Consider the following 20,821-nt stretch of genomic DNA (forward strand, 5'->3'; position numbering starts at 1 on the left):
AGAGATACGCAGGGTGAGGTATGGGAGGGCCCTGAGCACAGGAGCTTCTGTCCCTGAGGAGTTGGGGTGTGTCACCCTCCCAGGACGTGAAGGTGTTCACCAACCCGAAGGCTCCCTAAACCTCACGCTTTTGAGATTTTACGAAGCCTTCATCACTTAGGCGCGATTGATCATTCAAGCCATTTCCAGCCCTTCTCCCTTCCCGAGAGAATGGAGGTGGGGCTGAAAATCCCAAGTGTCTAATTATGGCTTTGTCTTTCTGGTGACCAGCCCTCATCCAGGAGCCATCCAGAAGCCCACCAAGAGTCAACTCATTAGAACAAAAGACATAGCAATCACCCAGGAAATTGCAAAGGTTTCAGGAGCCCTGTGGCAGGGACCGGGGGCAAAGACCAATATATATTTTCTATTATCTCACACATGATGATATCATTTAAGTGATAAACATTAAATAATATAAAGATGAAAAAATAGGTAGCCATTGCCTGGTATTGCTTCTGGCTTTCAGCTGTCAACAAGAATGAAAGCAGAGGGAAAAGAATAGACTAATAAGGATAATGTGGAAGCTTCACCCTTAATGTCCCAAAAAAGAGACAATTAGGAACAGGGGGACCCAACTCTGCAGATTAAACATAGTGACGGGGGATGGGTCACCAAGAGGGTGCCCCAAAGTAGCAGGAGGGCCTCCAAAAACTGTCAAATCTACTTCACTGTGCGAAATCTGCCCCCAAGAACCGCTACCCAAACAAAATAAAAGTTTGTGGACAACGTGGGCTCCCTCCTGAAATCCATCTCACAGTAGGGACCAGGGACAAGACACAATAATCCAGGGAAGTCCTACCGCTCAGCACCCTGGGAAAATTCAAAGGTCGGGTCACAGATTATCAGCAGGTATTTGTGGTGAGGAGATCTTTTGCGTCTAACTTTTCTAAAGTTTTTCTAGGTCGCAGACCTACAATTTGACGAAAAAGCTACCTCTTGACATTCTCCCCAGGCAGTTGTGCGCATGAACGCTCCAATTTGCATTCAGTTTCCAAGACTTCAAAGACCTCCTGCTGCCTATGGATGCGAGGTAAGAACCTTTGGAATAGAAGCTAAGTCTCTTTGCAGAAAGGTAAAGCCTGGTGGGAGACTATCCTTTCACCTTTACCATATACAAGCAAGGAATTGTTAACATAGAATGTAAAAATAATTAAGAAGGTAGAAGGAAATGATGGCCTTTAATACCACCTTGTTAGATGGAGGGGTGAAGGGTCCTTAGAATAGCTCACATCTCATAGTCCCAGCCTTCAAAGTTCCTAGCCAATGGAAATAATAATGATAAAGTAAAAATCATTAATTGTATGCCTACCACACGCCAGGCCTCAGGCACAAAACCGTTCATTTATTTAACAAGTAGTTATTGAGAATTTTTGTGGTCATTTTAAATAAGTTAATACAGAGATCTTAGAAGAAATCTTGACACAGCAAATACTCAAGATCAGTTAGCTATTATTATGACAGTCAGGAAGTACAAAGTGTTGGTGGGTTTAAATAAAAAGACCCCCCAGGACACTTGACACTACCTCTCCCTGAAAAGCTATTGATCCATCCGAAGCATGAGAACCAAATATTCCCCTTAAAGCTCATGTGGTTAAGATTGCCAGGAAACTACATTTAGTGTAAATATCTAAAACCAATGCTGAAACCCGGGATCGAACCAGGGACCTTTAGATCTTCAGTCTAATGCTCTCCCAACTGAGCTATTTCAGCCTGTTCAGGTGTCTTCTCCTGCATAACTATAATGGAATAATATTTGTTTTACACTAACAAAAAAGGTCAATATTCAGGTTTAGCTGGAGGTAGGCGTTTAACAAATATTACGGAGATGATAAAAGAGGTGTTTACAAGCCGGAAGTAATACATAATTTCACTTTTCTCAGTTATGTTTTTAACTGCCCTGCAATCATTTTCCCATTTAAAAATAAATCACGGACTTCTTTCGTGTCAAAGAAAAATGTCTCTAGTTGGCATTTCCATCTAATATATGGTTATTTCCCAGAAAAAAAATGACAGCATGGTTCACTTAAATATTTAATTAAATGTCAATTTTCCATAAAAGCAATGTTGCCATAGACCCATAAACACAGCCAGGATTAGAAAGCAGTTGGAGACTGAAGCTCCAAGGAGATCACTCAGGAGCTGTGGCAGACGCAAAAAGTAGGAACAGGAAAGATGACATAAATCGAAAAGCTCTGTGGTAGCAGAATGATGGGCCTCCAAAGATGTCCATGTCCTAATTTCCAGAAAATACAGTATGTTAGGTTACCTGGCAAGGGAGAAGTAAGGTTGCAGATGGAATTAAGGTTGTTAATTAGTGTACTTTGAGATGAGGAGAGGACCCTGGATTAGCCAGGTGGGTCCAAGATAGTCACAACAGTCCTAATAAGTGGAAGAAAGAGGCAGATGAGAAAGAACTGGAGAGATGGCAGCGTGAGCGGGACTCAGCCTGGCATTGCTGGATTTGAAGATGGAAGAGCGCCGCAAGGAATGGGGGCAGCCTCTAGAAGCTGGAAAAGGCAGGAAAATGGATTCTGCCCTGGAGTCTCCACAAAGGACTGCAGCCCTGCTGACATCTTGATTTAACCCACTGAGGCTAATTTGGGTCATCTCACCTCTAGAACTGTAAGATAATAAATTTGTGTTGTTTTAAATCACTAAGTTTGTGGTAATTTGTTACAGCAGCAATAGGAAACTAATACAGGCTTGTGAAAAATGTATTTATTCGTACCCAAGGAAGGAACAAATTGGCAAGACTCCTCCCTATCCCCCCAAGGTTGGGAATCAGAGTTGGTTGAAGGAGGTGGTGGCAAAGTTCACTAGGGTGTCATGGGCCAGTTTGTCGGCAGTAGGCATGACATGCTGGGGCTGGTGATCAGGAAGCTGCCCACTGTAGGGGTGACACAATTCTCTGGAGAGTAAGCACCCATGGGCCTTCTGCAAGCCGCTGGCAGCTGTGTCTGAGCAGCACGAAGAGACGTCCCTTCTTCTGCTCTGCCTTGTGCCTTTAAGTTGTGGATACCAGTCTTCAGAGTTTGAGAGACCTAACCTTTTGAGTGAAAAATGAAGTGACAAAAACATTCTTAGCAAACCTCTTGAGGAAAAACACCTTTCACCAAAATGAAACAAATACACAAGAAAACGTCAGAATTAGAGGCCACAGGTCTTTAAAACAAATCTTATCCTTAAGTCTGTGACATTTTCTTGAACTGCTTTGCTCATATGGGCCTGTTTCCCAGAAGTGATTTTCCTCAGGGTAAGCCATGGCTGTGTTACTTTCTCCTCAGGATAAGCCATGGCCGTGTTACTCTCTCCTCAGGGTAAGCCACGGTGGTGTTACCATTTCCTCAGGAAGAGTCAAGATGGTGTCATCCTCTCCTCAGGATAAGCCTCAGCATAGGTCGTTGTAGTGTTACACTTATAATAACCACTGTATCTTGGATTTCTTTTAAAATCAGCTTCCTTTTCAAATGTATCTAGAGAGTTTCCCTCCTCCTATGTGGTTCTCCATCCCATTTATCCCAAATCCAAGTGAAACGATCAATTATGACACACCTTCAATCTGTTAAATTAATTCATAGCACCTGATAATCAGGTAGTTCAGAGCATTACCTGATTCTAATCAGGTAGTAGAAATTCTGCTGTTCACTTACTAATAAATGCTCTTTACGAAGCTGGCTTCTGTTGGCTTCATATTCCTGTCGATGGTCTTCAAGTGCATCGGTCCACTGTTGGGATCTCCTGGGAGACTCGGCCAGTTTGTTCCAGGCTGGTCCAGGCAGCGGTCCCCGTGTGAGCTGAGACTTGCAGGGAAAGCACTGCCTGCTGCAGTCTTGGGACTTGTTCCATGTCTCTGCTCACCCTAGGGACACAGCTGCCATGGCCCCATTGCCTCGCTGCCCAGGCCCTGAGACTTATAACCCTGCAGGCTCAGCAGACCCTCCTGACCCAGGTGGTCGGGCTGTGACCCCAGCTCCAAGAACAGGACAATGGGACAAACCAGAACCATCTGGGCTTCTGGGGCCTATGCTTCAAAGTTTGAACCACATGACCATTCCTCCACATAACTGGAATCTGATTCAGGGTTCAGCTATCCTTCACACCAGAAGATTCTAGATTTCCCCAGAATATAACTTACTTTACTTCTAGAAAGCATAAGAAGTACTTTTTAGAAGCTGCATTTACTATTATGGTTTTCTAAATTCACCATGGGTTTGCCATTCTAGGTTTGCTCATGGTGAACATGGCATTGTTATGGCTTTGATATTGTGTCCTTCACACAGCAGAACAAACTGTCCCTTGACCTTGGATCACGTTCTTAACCCCAATTAACCATGTTGAAACCTTACAGTCAAACATCTCTGGGCTTGAGTTTCCTTAGCTCTGAACAGGGCAAAACGTTCTTTAAGATATCTGCCAGGTCCAACTTCTAGGATTCCATAGGGCATTAGCCACCGTGTAGACCAGAAGAGGCAAGGGGGCTGACAGGTTGTTAAAAACCTTTAGGGACCAACCTTCAGGACTCAAGATAGTGCCCCCATCCCCGAAAGATTTGGTGTAGCTTCTACAAAAAGACTTCACCCCCGAGCTGTGCTTCCTCTCGGTGTGTTTCTCTGTTGCAGCTGACACACCATCAGCAGGCTGTGTATTTTAAGCCAAGTTCTCATTAGAGGTGCTAGATTTACATCAATGCTCTCACAGTTGATGGGGCTAGAAGTTGTTTCGTGGCACAAAACAGAGCATCTCTCATGCTCTGAATCCATTAGAATGAGCCTTCAAGAGGCTCCACAGGACCCTGGTTTCCAATATATCAAGTCAAGTCTCAACGAATTCCAAAAAAAGCAGCTAAAATCTATGTTTCAAATACCAACGTAGGTTAAAAACTGCTTCCACCTAGAGAGTTTTAATTGGTCACGACACTGTTTTAAAGAGGTTGCGAAACTTTAAAAACAAGGTAAGAAGCAACTTCATTTGAGTAAAAGAAAAGGCTGCCCATCATGATTCTGCTGTGTTCAGTGCCAGAGGGAAGTGCCTAGATCCAGAACCTTCGATTTGACCCATGGTAACTGTCCGATGTTCTTTGCCATCTAGAGAGTCATATTTAAGGAAATGACCTCCCCTCACCCCTCTTCCTCTCCCTGCTCCCTGCCACACTGGTGAATTTTATCAAAATTAATCCTTGGAAAACCAAAGGAGGGCCGAAACTGTGAGTAATGGTAACAAAGTCTGAACATGAGCTTTCTACATCTCAGGTCCCGTCATAACTAGCAAAATTCTCATTTTCCAAAGTAGGTCCTCAGACAGTTCCAGAACTGTCCCTTGACCTTTCCTTAGCATTTGAAGTACGAAACTGCTTCTTAAGCCCCATTAAAGTGTGCAGCTACGTGTAGCTTTTGAGGGGCTACTTCCCAAGACAGATGTGTAATCACTCTTCAAGGAAAATAAGAACCATTACTTTCTATCCTTTAATTGCATCTTATTTCTTCTTCCATATTCTTCTCTTCAACAGAACTCTGCTATTTTCTCTTAAGAACCTCTTTTCCTCTCCTTTGAAGCCACACTCAAAACAATCAACCATTCACAAGACTTTCATGTACAAGAGGAAAAACAATCTCAAATGTAAAGATGCTTGTACTCAGCTCCTGAGAGACTCCTAGAACCACGTCACAGTTTCAATAGCCCAAAGTCCTCACATCTAACAGCTAAGAGGAATATTGTGTGGGCTGGTGTCCAGGGTCATCCTTTTCTCTCAAGGTGCTTGGTCCTTTTCTAGGGGACTTTAAGGGACCCCTCAGTTGTACCTACTCTCACCTGTCCTCCATGAGCTTCCTCCTGTGGGATCCAACATCTCTCTCTGACTGCCACCCCACCCAACTGAAAAGTATCTATTAAGGCTGGGATCTTACATGATGGTGATAAGCTATCAAAATATTTGGTAGGGCCAAACCTCAGTAAATTACCTCAAAGCAATTGGCCTTAACTTGATATGTTAGTAATGGCTGAAAATTCAAGTTAATGTCAGGTTTTTGGGGTCTAGACTCTCCTCTGCATTCTCTTGCACAAACCTTCACTTACTTGAAATTATTCAACAGCTCATCATAGCTTCCTGGGTTTTCCAGCATCTCCATCATGACTCAGAAAGCCTGTCTCACCATTTCTTGGCATTTCCTGTTACGTGCAGCCAGAGAATTTTGAACAACTTCAAGAACATAGAAAAAAAATTACACAAGGTCATTTAATATGACTTAATTTTGATAATTTGAACACCAGAGCAATGTAATTCTTTTAAGCTCTCTGTGACCTCCTTTTTAATATAGAGATGTAGAAATTGAAAAATTAAATGATTTTTGTTAGGAAGGAACAAAAAGTCAATATTAGAGCAGAGATGAAGAGCCATATTCTGCAAGTCTTGATCTATTAATCAACTGGGACACAGGTCTGCTGTCTAAAAGAGGCAGGAGAATAAAATTTTCAATTTGGGGGCTTTATTGACTTAAAAGAGAATAAAAATATGCAGCAAGGCTACAGAAACAGAAACTGTCGTGCTATTTAATACTAGTTCATCACTGAAACATTTAAATGTTATAGCAAATTCCACCTAATGTGTAACCTGAGATTACTTGTTTCAGAAGTATCTATCTACTTAGAAGTTCTATGCCTTCCCCAGTTTAATGCGAATGACAGGTGTTTAGTCACATACAGCCAAAACTCCCAAGACAGTAATTATATGTAATTTACCATAAAATAGTTGATTATTGCTGGTTATAGAAAAGAGAATTAAAAGGCAACTCTGAAATTAGAAAGTTATACCTGTCAAAAATAAGAGCTTTACAGGGGCCAGCCCCATGGCTTAGTTGTTTGGTTTGACGCGCTCCACTTTGGCAGCCTGGGTTCATGGGTTCGGATCCCAGACACAGACCTATACTACTCATCAACCATGCTGTGGCGGTGACCCACATACAAAATAGAGGAAGATGGGCACAGATGTTAGCTCAGGCCTAATCTTCCTCAGCAACAAAGATATATATTTATATAAGAGATTTTCTTTCATTTTTTTGGAAATTCTAGATTATAATTGACTTCACCATATAAGTCATAAAATTGAGATAAACCATTTTTAAAGCCAACACAGTCAGTTACCTCTAGAAATGGATAAATAACTAACAACTGTGTGTAGTCTGGGTATCTCTCATGGAGCTGTATCCAGGGTGGGGTCAGGGGTAGACACAGCTCAAATTAGGTGACCCTGAGGGTGAGCAATTGACTTGTCAACTGGTTCACCCACTTACAGAAATATATTTGTACATTAAATGTATACTCACCACAAAAATCAACTTTTGCTTGGATTGGCATGCTACTGCCTGTGACCGCAGCCAACAAGTGGGGTTATTTTATTCTCAAACACACTACAAGGGATCCTGCTTAAGAATGACCAAATGTGCCCCACGTATTGTCGGTGAGCTCAATTTTCTCTGCTATGATGTTTCGGAAGTTAGCAAGATCAGCCAAGGCTTGCCTGCTGTTGAGGTAGTGGAGGCGACAAGGACTCAGCTCTCTACAACTGAAGCACAAACACACTTTGCTTATGACAACACTTAGAGCAGAATGACAGGCCACTGCACACACGCTTGACTATGAGGCCAAAATGCAACTGTTGCAGACATTGAGAGTTTTACCACCTTTCCATTTTGAACATTTGAATGAAGATGGGCAGAAGGACATTCTGGTTAATAGTGACACATAAATAAATGCAGGCAGCAGATAGTAAGAGATGGTACTACTTCTTAAGTCTCATTTTAAATGAGACTCTTCCCATCCTGGACACCAGGTAGGAGCTGCAGATAACCTCCCATTGCAAGATGGTCTTTCCTCCTGCGCTGTGCACACGTACCAGGCCAATCAACCATCAGCCTGATGCTTGTTTGAAAGAGATAAGCTGGTATTGCTTCACTGTTTTTCAAGAAATTTAGAGAATCCATGGTTAATCATGTGCAGGGTATTTTCTAGTCTTTCTGGTTTGCCTGCTGCATTTAGATAAAACCAATAGGAGCTTGGATTTCTTAAGTTATAAGGGAGCCAAATAACAATCTTCTGTTGAGCCGTTTTTCTGTGGGGTTTTCTATGAGCCTAAGGAGGTCTGTTGTTTGTGTTAAGGTTGTCTGTAATCCTCAACACTGAAAGAAACTACTCACCCTCTCCTTCCCTTGCTGGACATGCTAATTCAAGCAGCATGATGCCCCAAGTGGGTGAATGCAGATATCAAAAAATGGAGTAAAGATGTTAAAAGGGAATTCACAGAGAAGAAATGCAGATGGCTGATGAACATATGAAACAACTTAGTCATATGAATGCTCATAAATATGCAAATATAATTGTGACTTTTTTTCTCCTATCAAATTGTAAAATATTTCATTTCAATAATAATATTAAATGCTGATAAGAGCTAGATGAGGCAGACACTCTTGTGCTCTACTGGACAGAATAAAATAAGAAAACATTTCTTTTTTTTTTAAAGATTTTATTTTTTCCTTTTTCTCCCCAAAGCCCCCCGGTACATAGTTGTATATTCTTAGTTGTGGGTCCTTCTAGTTGTGGCATGTGGGAAGCTGCCTCAGCATGGCTTGATGAGCAGTGCCATGTCCGAGCCCAGGATTCGAACTGACAAAACACTGGGCCACCTGGAGCGGAGCGCGAGAACTTAACCACTCGGCCACAGGGCCGGCCCCAAGAAAACATTCCTAGGGAGCGTATTGGCCCTATATCAAGGGTCTTACAGAAGGTAAAGGAGCTTTTAATCCAGTAATTTCACTGCTGGGAGTCTGTGACAGGGACTGCTAAGAGGATCCAAATATCCACTCTCTCCTTCTTCTCTTAGAAAAAAAAAATCCAGCTATGTCATAGAATCAAAGATGCATTTCCAAGCCACAACAATGTTATTAGAGAAAAAATAGGAGATAAATCCTACAATACAGTTGGACTCTGTTTTGAAAAAAATTGTTCTGCATATTTAACCATAGAAAAAATGCAAACAATTGTAAGCCAAGTTCTTGGAAACAATTATCTCTGATAAGTCAGACTTCAAGTAAGCTTTCTTTCTTTCTTTCTAATCTTCTATACTTCCCCCCAGATACCAATTTTAAGATCAGGAAAAAGGGGTTGGCCCGGTGGTGCAGCAGTTAAGTTCGCATTCAGCTTCGGGGGCCCAGGGTTCGCCGGGTTGGATCCCAGGTGCAGACATACGCACCGCTTGTAAAGCCATGCTGTGGCAGGCATCCCACATATAAAATGGACAAAGATGGGCACAGATGTTGGCTTAGGGCCAGACTTCTTCAGCAAAAAGAGGAGGATTGGCAGCAGATGTTAGCTCAGGGCTAGTCTTCCTCAGAAAAATAAATAAATAAATAAATTTTAAATATCAGGAAAAAAATTGTCCAAAAAACCCACTAAAAAGCAGAGGACCATATTATATGATTCACAAATGTTAAACAAGGTTAATACAGTAAGAATTGCTATCATTTTACATTTTATATCATCTACCATAACAGAATGACAAATAAGTAACCCAGGGCAGAGTAACGCATGCTACAGAGTTTGCTCTTTAAAAAATTATTTCAGAAATAAATAGTGATTTCCTTAATCACTGTCAGCTTACAGTTTCCATTCTAGAGAGAGACAAAGATACTCTGAATAAGTGATGAAGGGGGGGTGTCACGTTGCTAAAGTTTCATTCTGTGAAGTCATATTTAAAGAAGTGCAATTCAACGAGCAATGGTAATTAAAAGGGAAGTCTGGTGTTGGCAGGTGCACCTCAAAGCACATTAAAGAACATAAAAGTCATAACCCATCTTAGCCCTTTCTGCTTCCTAATTCTATCTGGGAAACTCTCACGACCCAACCCTCCATACCCCCTCCTTAGCTCCAATCCAAGGACCCTTTTTTCCCTCTCTGCCCACGATTTTTTCTTTATGTGGCTCAGTCTATTCTCTTTCCTAGCTAGGATGGCAGTCTCCTCTTTGGTGATTGGCGGGTAGGGCAGCCATAGGGGAGGAAGTGACCTGGCAAATAAAGGATTTTCTGTAGCAAATGGGGAAGGAAGGAGTGCTTTACACACTTGAGCTAAGAAGTTTTATCCCAGCAAATAAAGAGCAATTCCACCCAAAACAATTGATTGGATCCCTTTGACGTATTACAGAATAATGAAACTAAGAGTTTGAGTCAATCATTGTTTCTGACCTCATCAATACAAGCTGTAAATTCGGTCTATACGAGTACTTCCCTTTCTGAAAAGCATTTCAGGACGCTATAGAAAACCCAGTCTTGAAACTTGTTATGGAATATCAAAATTCTGACAACACCCACACACAAAGTTTCTAATGGAAAAAGGTAGAGCTAGTGAAATTACTGGACTGTCACCACGTCATAAAAAAGTTACTGAGTTGGAATTCCAAGATCATATTTTTTGGAAGCTAGAAAGAGACCTATGCTGTTAACCTAAAGTTATGAATAGTTTTTCACTGTTAGTACCAAGAATTATGATTCATATAATAAAGATATCATTTCGCTGACATTAATAGCATTCTCAAGGTTGTAAAAAGCAATGCATACTTCTTGTTAAAATGAGAGCAAAAGACTTTGCACCAAATTTTTGATATTTTTTAAACTTTTAGAAACACTTTATAACTCATTTCGTTTGGTTGGTTTCATATAATGATATTAATTATAAATAAGTTTAAAAATTACAATTTCTACCACATAATATATAATAATACTAGGTAGGAAGGATAAGAAATTGAAGAACAGCCAGCTCTCCTTATCCTGTTCCTCTGTTGCCACTGCAAGCCAAAACTTGACATTACACTTAACAATGACAAACTGTTTTTAATAAAGTGGCCACTACTGCCTCCGAGTGGTGGGTTATTTTCAGAGATTAAATTTCATTAATTTCAAGTCCTCTCAGCCTAATTGGAGAAAATTTTGAGACTGATAGGATATACCTCATTTCAAGCTTAAATTTTGAACATGAGATTATAGTTTAAGAACACGAAGAGTATATTTTATTTAGAGAAAAAGAGAACAAAAACCTCATAAAAGTACGCGGTTGACAGGCTTTGTCCATAAAATCTGTGTTCTACAAAGAAGCAGAGGGCTCCAGTTTCTGGTGTTTTTCATCCAGGTGACGCTCCTTGACATCCACGTTTTGCTGGCAGCACTGTCACTTCCAATCATCAGAAACACTGGGCCACCCGGTTTATAGAACCCATCATTCATAACAAGCCTCTGGGGGAAAGACAAGGGTTATTTAAAACCATTAATGCATCACAGTTGGGATTTGTCTGTTTGCTATTTCTAATAATAGAGTGGTAGCGCAATTTGCTTTGTCAAAAATAAGGATCTGGAGGATGGTTCCGAGGGCGGATCTAAGCAGGTGACATTGGAAGTCACTGTTCCCACAAATCGCACAGACTTGTTGAAAATTACCAGCCAACGATATATTTGCCCACGTCAGACTCAACACAATTAGGATATTGGATTTTAGATTGTAGGATAGATTAAAGGTGCCTCTGCTCTCTTCTCCACCCTGAAATGAACCAAAGGCACAAAAGAAAATAAAGAGAAATGGCAACTCAATCTTTGAGGAGAACTGTAAACACTAAAAATCCAAGTCCTAGAAAGAGCTGGGGAGCTTGGGAAGAGCTGGCAAAGCACAGACTTCTCCAAACTGATGAAACATCCATGAACAAGCCAACGATCTCTAGTGTGGTACGAAAAGATCTGAGTGCACGGGCTGGGCTGTGGGATGCAGAAGCCCCCTTGAATCCCACCTCAAAGTGGCAGAAGTACAGATAAGAACAGCAACAAATGAATAGGCATCCAACCCAAGTGTTTAGACAAACATCAACGAAATGGATCCAAATAAAGCCCAAAAGAAATAATAAAGTTAAAAGCAGAAATCAATACATCAGGAGGTTGAAAAGTGGTAGAACTAAAGGAATAAATACGACAGCTGGTTCTTTTAACACAAAGTGATATTTTAAAAATCCGGATAAACCGTTATCTAATCTAGTAGAGTTCTCAACATGGGGAATTTTGCCCCACCCCCAGCGACATTTGGCAACGTCTGGAGATATTTTTGGTTGTCACGACTGAAGTGACAACTAGTGCTGCTGGTATCTGGTGGGTAGAGGTCAGGAATGCTGCTAAACGTACTATAAAATCAGAACAGCCCCTACAGCAAAGAATTATTTGACCCAAAACATCAGTAGTACCAAGGCTGAGAAACGCTAATCACGAAAAAGGGTAGAAAGTACATGTAAATAAAATAAGAATGAGAATGGAGAAATTATCTGACTCCAAGGTATGTTAAAAATTATAGAACACTTTACTCAAATCTAAGCAAATAACATTGAGAATCTGTATGTAATTAATGATTTTCTCAGACAATATGAATTACCAAAAGAGACTGCAGAAAAGATAGAACTTCTAAACACATTATCATAGAAGAAATAGAGAACGCTGAAAGAAAAGACAGAGAGAGAACGAAAAGAAATCATTCTATCAACATTTTAAGGAATAGATAGTTCCAATGTTATTTAAAATTGTTCCAGAGCAAAGAATAAGGAGGAAATCTTCCTTTTTTTCTTTTTTGTTTAATTGGAGTTATATATAATACAAAAACCGGACAAAATAAAACCCATAGAAAAGAAACTTCCAGGAGAATTTCAGTTGTAAACGTCAATACAGTAAAACAAAATATTAGCCAGAAGATTATATCAGTACTTTAAAACAACAATACATGGGATTCACATTAGTGATGGAATTTTCAATATTAGGAAATTTAATACAATTTACCACTTTGGTAATATAATTTACCACTTTAATAAATGATAGAAAAATAATATCACTTTTACTATGTCTGAAAAGCAATTGTTAAAATTCAACATCTGTCTTTTAAAAAAGAATATATAGATATTTTCATATCCTGATTTTATGCACCATGTAACTATCTACAAGATATACATACCTACATTTATATCTACTTATGTTTAGTTAATTATAAATATATGTTTTTCCTAATGTCACCATGAAGAAGAGAAAGCTTCTTCCCAAGATAGGTCAATCCAAATATTTCACATCCCAGGATACAGAGATTATTCCAGAAATGGGCACATGACATGGCACAAACAGAACCAAGTGAGTTCTCTCACCTAGAATTGTGGGTTTTACTTGAAAAGAGGCTTTTCTGCTGTGGAGCATCATTAGTATGACGTTGATCTGTGACCTGCAGAGCTTGACCAAACCTTTTCACGTTTGCAGAATCCAGTGGGATGTATTAACAAAATTGCAAGAGTTTTGGTCCTGCTAGATGAGAAGAATATGTAAAGAATTCAGAACAGAATCAAAGAGTTAATAGTTGAATCCAATCAAATGTTGAAAGCATCTGGGCAGGGGCTTATATTCTCAAATTTTGATTTCAGCATTAAGTAATGTATAATTTGAAGAGAGCTGTACGACCACCCCATTTGACAGTATGAACTTGAAGTCCCTTTTAGCTTAATGTCCATTAAGGAGGGCTCTGTTTGTCCCTCTGAATGGGGAGGAAAATACCCTCCCAGCATGTCACTCCAGATCTTATGTCCGATCCAAGACTTCAGGTTGTGTGCAACCTCATTAAATAAGGAAATAGCAATCTGTGCACATTGGCTATTTTAAGCACTGGTAATGCTTTAGAGAATATGAACACTTAAAAAATTAATCTAGTCATTCCAATATAAAAGAGCATTGGGGTAATTGATACAGACTTGAGTTTTTAAGATGAAAGGAATAAGAGAAGTTGACTAAGTTTGTAAATAGTATGAGAATATATAAGAGAATTTATGATTCTCCATACGTACAGTTTTGATATATTTGATTTATCAGAATGTCTAAGTAGAACTTAGGAAGCTTTGTTTGCTATCAGACATTTGAAGGACTTCAAAGAAAATTGAATATATTAAATTTATAAATGCAGTTTAAATGTTCAAGGGAATTTTACTGGATTATAAAAGCACCTTTAAAAGTGACTGTTGAAATTTGCGAGGTTTATTAACAGATTATAAGATTTGTAATTTACTTTTTAAAGCATAAGGAAGAATTAGATTTCTAAATTTGTAACTTACTGAAGTTGCTAATGTGACTAGAGAGGAGTTTATAACTTATTCAAGTTACAAATTTTAGAAAAGTGAAATTTTGACTTATTAAAGTCAAATTTTAATTTTGTATATGCCGATTCGACTCTGAGGAATCTTGTTTGAGCACAAACTCCTCCCTTGATGACATCAAAATACTCTGACATGGCGATCACAGGCCCCAAAGACCCAGTAGCCTGGAGAGCCCAGGGGCCATTTTTGCTACTATAGAGAGGAATTCTGCCCAGGAGCAAGACCAGTTCAGAAGGAAGAACCAAGAGATGAAAAGATGACCTCTTTTAAACCTCTGTATCCCACCATGCCTGAAGCCTGAACTCTCTGAACTTTTGTGAGCCAAGACAGTCTTCCCTTCTGCTGAAACTAATTTGAGTTGAGTTTCTCTCGCTCGCAAATGAAAGCATCCTGACTGAGCTGGGGCAGCTCAGAGCAACTTCCTTCTTGTGATTTTCTCTTCAATCCCAGTTTTGAAATTGACAGATGGTATAGTGCAACAAGTACTTAACCTTATGTGTCAGTTTATTTAGACATAGACTAATTGTTGTGGTCCTTCTTTAATGTGAATAGAAAAGAACAGGCAAGTTACAGCACTTTTAGTGTATCTATGGAACTCCTACAAATAAGCAGGAAGAAAAGGCCAGACACCCAGCGGGAAAATGGACAGAGGATATTGATGTGCAGTTCACAAAAGAAAACTGACCCCTCACTAGTATCAGAGAAACGAAATTAAAACAGCCCTGAGGGGGCTGGCCTGGTAGCGCAGTGGTTAGTTTGCACCCTCTGCTTCGGTGGCCCGGGGTTCGCAGGTTCGGATCCCAGGCACGGACCTAGTGCCACTTGTCAGGCCACGCTGTGGCAACATCCCACGTACAATAGAGGAAGATTGGCACAGATGTTAGCTCAGGGCCAATCTTCCTCACACACACAGACAAAAAAAAAAAACCCCAACAACCCTGAGGTACTATTTTTACTTATCAGATTCTCCAAAATTCAGAATTTTGATAAAATCGTTTGTTGGTGGGGTGTGGAAGAACAAGAAGCCTTATGCACTGCTGTGGACGGAGCTTGTGTGTTCACCTGGAGAGCAATCCGGCAGGATTTTTGTGAAACTGAGTACACCTATACCCTCAGACCCAGACTCTACTCCAGAGTCTATATTCCAGAAAAGTTCCCTTACAGATGCTTAAGGAACCACGTAGTAGTGGGTCAAGTACAGCATTGGGGTTTCCAGGATTGCCAGAGACCATGAAGACCATCAACATGGAAACAGATAAGTAAAATGTGCACCACACGTACAGTAGAATGTTATATAGAAGGAAGGAGATGGTATGGAAGGAACTGGCTGTCCATATGGCAACGTGGACAGATTTCAAAACCATATTTTGATGGAAAAAATAAAGAAACAGAATTGATTTAGGGCACAGTAACATTTAAGTACATTTTCTAAAACAGAAAGCAAGATTCTGTGTTTCTCATGAACACACACATATAAAGAAACTTAACTGAAAGCTGTTTGGAAAGGCAAATAGTAAATACACCAGACACAGCAGGGGAATGAGATTGGGGACCAGGAGTGAAAAGAGAGGGAAATAAAATAAAACAATAAAAGAGGGCTGTAGCATAGAATGATGGTGATTATACTCCATGAAATTAGGAGAATGATCAGCTTGATACTATGCATCTAAAAGATCTTCATGATCCTACTTTCAAAGTGAAAGAGGAACAAGCCAAAAGCCAGTAGAAATAACTAAATATTTTCCCCCAAAGGAAATTTGGGCATACGAGCTCAACAGAATGGCCGGCAAGCACTGCAATTACCATGGATGCTAAAATGGAAGTTTATGAAATAATATTTTGTGGCTCTGACAAAGGAGAAATAGAACTCAGAATACCATAGAAACTATGATTACACAGAAACTATGCAATTACATAAGAAGTATAAAAATGCAAGAAAGCATAGGGAAATAGAAACAGTTGCATAAGGAAGGAGAATTATGAGTAAAAAATTTCCTGTAATAAAAAATCACTAAAATATTTTTGAAAATGTCTTTAGAAGAATATACAAATAGATATTAAAAACAAGAACTGCGTCACACTTGGCCTTTTTGGAAGTCAAATATTTGTTTTGACTTGCATGCTTATTTGTTTTTAAAATTATGGTAGCCAGTGTTCTATCATATGCCCCCAAGAGACCCCTTCAAGGACTGAAGGCCCAGAAAAAGCTTCAAAAACTGAAGGCTGGAAAAGACCTCAGAAGAGGTGGGAAGAAATTGGACAAAACGTTGTCATCTCTTCTAGCTAGGTACAGTTACATGATTGTCCACAATGTTATTTTCTGTACTCTTTTGCATATTTGAAATATTTCATAATTAAAAGTAAAAATTAATCAGTGTGATAAGATGCAAAATTCCTAGCTCAGACGCTGGCCTGGAGGAGGCATGAGAAAGCTTTGGTTTCCTCCCCCATCCGTGCGTCTGTTCCTCCTGGATCTCTGTGGTACCCTCCATGAGGCCTCAGGCTTATGCCATCCCTCACCTGTCACCACCTGCCATACTGATCACTTTTTACCTTTTGCCAACTTGTTCACTATCATTGCCAAAATGGTCAAGCTTTTGCTGGAAACACTGGTCATTTTTGTCCTTCTCAGTGGATGGTGGAGCAGACCTATCTGTCTGGGTCTGACACTCTGGGCAGAGGAAAGAAGAGAAGCAGCAGCGAGGGCAGCAGCCACCAGGAGCTCAGCCCTGGTTGTTCCCCTTGGAACACAGCTGGCCCTGCTGCTCTTTCTACTGCCGCCACTGCCTGCCCTCCTACAGGGACTCCAGCTGTTGGCATTTTGTTCTTGGCCCCTGGGGCTTCTTGATGTTAACTGTTTAAGATATCTCTGACACTACCCTGTCACTTTGGGGACATTCTAGTAAAAAGGGTCTAAATGTAGAAAAGGGTGAAATCTGGAACATTCCCATTAGCAAGAGCCAAATATGCTTGATAGTGGCCTTTCACTGCTTCTTCCAGGAAGGAGACCCTGAGTCTGTGGCTCCACAGGCTGCGGGAGCTTTTGAGCGTGGGAGCCAAGGTGATGGCGAGAGATGGAAAGAAACGTCTCTATTGCCCTCTACTAAACAGTTTCTTTGACTTTTTTCCTAGCCTATGAACAATCCTGCCTCACTTTTTGTTGACTCCTTGTAGATACCCCAAAACTGCAAACATAAAATGACACGATGCAAACAAAGTCATTGTTAGGCCACAATTGCGATAGATGCCACCATCCTGCTTGAATCCAGGGCTTTTGAAACTTGAGTCTCTGTGTCACCCTTCAGGTTCCCTTGCTGACTTCTCCTCCTCCTCCTTTTCTTCCTCCTTCTCCTCATTCTTCATTACCTATCTGATCATCAACAGCAAACACATACTGAGTTCCTACAAGTTTCCAGGGCTTCCCCGAGAGCTAAAGAGAGTTGACAGGTTCCCTGCCTCTGAAAGCGCTTCCCATTTAGTTGGGAGAATAAGAACCACGTGAAAGGTTATAAAGCAAAGGGTGCATCTGTGCGGAGTATGAAGTGGGAGTCGTACACTAACCCTAAGTGTGACTGTCTTGGGACGCTCAGAGCCTCCTGGGACTGTCCCTGGAGACTTGTCCACTCAGCACCTCCTCACCACGCAGGAACTCAGCCAGGGCTTCGGGAGGGTTGAAGGGTCAGTGAGAAGGGTCAATGGTCAAGGTGGTAACGGAGGCTTTTCCATGACACAAGGATTCTTCCCCCTTGAGCACTCAATTCCTAGCCTTTTTTCCAAGCTAGAAACTAAAAGGAATGCTGTAATTATAAAGAAGAAGAGGGTGTGGTTTTAGGGAGGACCTCACACATACTCTCTTGGCACTGACCCAGTAGTCGATAATTATACCCAAGAAATCAACCTTGCCCTGATGGAGGGCTATGCAAGATGAGCAGGAATGTGGATGTCATGTCCTCAAGAAACCCTTATGAATCTGTTATCCACATATTATCCTGGAGCAGCTAAAGGATTCCCATCTTCCCAGTCCTAGTCCCACACAGGTTCCGACGAGCCATACTAAAACAGGAAGTAGTAGTTTTAACATTGGTCTCAGGATAAAATTTCTCATGAGTCCCCTAGTATTTTTTCCCAGAAGATTAGAACCATATAGCTGTTTAGCATACATTTCAAACTAACAGTTCAGATACCTTCATTTGGTCAGGCAACCTTTCCTTTTAAATACCAGGTAGCTTATATTATTTAGGATCTTGAGTTATTCTTTACTTCTCTGAGTTATTGCTTAGAACATCTGAATACGGCCTAGATTCTTATTTTTAACCAATAAAACCCAAAAGACCTGTGTTTGCCCCCTACAAATGCACACTCCTTCCATGCTCGGAAAAGAACATTTCTGTTCGATGTTGCATAACAACATTAAAAGTTATGGGCGTTGGAGATGAAGAAGTAGCGGGTGATGAGAGGGATCAAATTAGGGTTAATAAAAGACCAGAAAGGAGTATTATAAGGACAACGATTTTTCCTGAAAACAGTGTCACAGCCACCCATGGACAGCCTTCAAGAAGCAGACAAATTACAGAGGCAACTGATGAGACAGAAATGAGTGAAAATTGCATAGGAGGCGGATGGCATTTAGAATCCATGATCTTCCTATTTTAGGGGGAAAAAAAAGCTAGTTTCTGAAGCATAAAAAAAAAGGTTTATGTTAGTTTAGAATCAGTGTGAAGCTTTTCCTGGCAGTAATATTTCAGTTATTTTAATTTCCAGTGGTTGGGAATGTCTCTCTAGAAAAGGTTTACAAAACACGTAGACTGATTTTGTAAAAATCCTCTCATCCAAAAAAAAAAAAGTGCTAAATCAAACTAGGAGGCAGCTCCAATCATCTTTGACAATTAAACTCTGAGAGATTTTTAATATTTACCTTGAAGGAATGTCTAAAACAGTTTCAGGTCCCTAAGATTTAATCTAACAGGTGTCCTATTTTAAGTGTTTGGCCCCAAAGATACCAGATTCAGCCCATCTGAGAAGAATAGGTGTGGGCTAGAGACGCTGGCCTGCCCCTTCCTGGCTTCTAATGGTTTGGAGTGGTTCTCAACCACTTCAGGTTAATGCAGAGCTGTTGTCGTTTGTTTCATTGTAGTACAAATTCATGTAAAGCAACAAAATGAGAAAATAAAAGAACTGGTCAAAAGTAGATGAGGGAAGCTAATTCGTATTTAAATGAAGTATTACATGATCACCTCCCAGAATAAAAACACTTCTATCTCTGCTCACAAGGTGGCAATAGAACCCTACTCATTTACTATGGCTGAAGCCAATGCTCTGGGAATTGGCAAATACTCATTAAAATGGTGAGAGTGTATATTGCAGATGTGTGGCACCTTTTCTTTATTCTGCTCAACATTTTTTCAATGAAATTGGTTAATTAGATGAATATTTACTGAACACTACTCTGAGGAAAGCCCAGGCTTCTTGGTTTTGATATAGACCTTCCAGGGTTATTTCAACACATAGTCCAGGCTTCCAAACAAGATGGAATCTTGAGTGGGTCCCTGGCATTGCCTGGGGTTGTATCGGCTTGGAGAGCTCCAATAGACATGAGTTTGGAAGCTTTCCAGAGGAGGATAATCTAAAATTGGCTCTTTGTGACAAATTACCACACGTGGCAGGGGTCCTTTAAAGCCAGCCTCATGCTCTCCCGTTCTTGCAGACGATGACGGAACTCTGTGCGGACTGGGTTAACCCAACCTCCCACTGTCGCATCACCTCCACACAGCCCCTACCTGACTCCTCGGAAGCCATATGCTCCCTCACTTGCAAATGGCTGTGACATTTTGAGACGTGATTTGAGGGTGCCAGCCCTATTTCCTCCATACCCATTGCCCTTACCATCAACTATGCTTTCTCCCTGGGCTGGCTCTTTCTGCTCCCATCCTGCTCGTTGGATGGGGACACTGGCATAGCCCACCCACTGGAAGCCCACCCACTTGCTGAAGTCAAGCCTTTAGACCATTTTTCCATTAAAAGTACATTTTAATGTAAAGCAACTAACTTGAGTCCATTTGAACAGATACCAGAATAGTCTATATTTGTTTCAGCTTGATGAAATTTTGTGTGTAGATATTTTTCATTCTTTCAAAACATAACCTTTCATTCTTCTCTCCGTTGAGAATTTATAGTCCATCTGCACCCACCTTCTCACCAAGCTCATTCCCTCTGCTGCTGTCATGTTCTTTTAACTGCTCCATGCCACCTCCATTAAAAAGTACCAGCCCCTTTGTGGTTCTTGGGAGCCAGACTGGCTAGGTTAGTAATCCTAATTTAGAAATTTACCAGCAGGATGCCCTCGGGCAAGTTATCTAACCTAGCTAAAACACCACCAACTCAGAAGGTTCTGAGTTCATACATGTAAGCACATGGCACATGGCCAGGCACAAAAAATGTGCAGTGAATGCTCGCCATTCATATTCTGACTGTTCTGTATATCTGGCAGTAGTTTCTCTGTTTGTATTAAGCATATCTTTTTATTCTGATGCTTTGACATCTGGGGACTTGCTGACCTCAGAGAGTCTGCCCCTCTCAGGGCTGGC

At 40.8% G+C, this 20,821-nt stretch overlaps 1 non-coding gene across 1 annotated transcript; it reads right to left on the reverse strand.

Annotated features, from left to right (window-relative positions):
* Nucleotides 1–1,679: 1,679 nt before the first annotated feature.
* Nucleotides 1,680–1,752, reverse strand: TRNAF-GAA (transfer RNA phenylalanine (anticodon GAA)). Its single transcript has one exon. It is a non-coding gene; the product is annotated as a tRNA-Phe (tRNA).
* Nucleotides 1,753–20,821: the final 19,069 nt, after the last annotated feature.

This window comes from Equus caballus, chromosome 6, assembly GCF_041296265.1.
Source record: "Equus caballus isolate H_3958 breed thoroughbred chromosome 6, TB-T2T, whole genome shotgun sequence".
Lineage (NCBI taxonomy): Eukaryota > Metazoa > Chordata > Mammalia > Perissodactyla > Equidae > Equus > Equus caballus.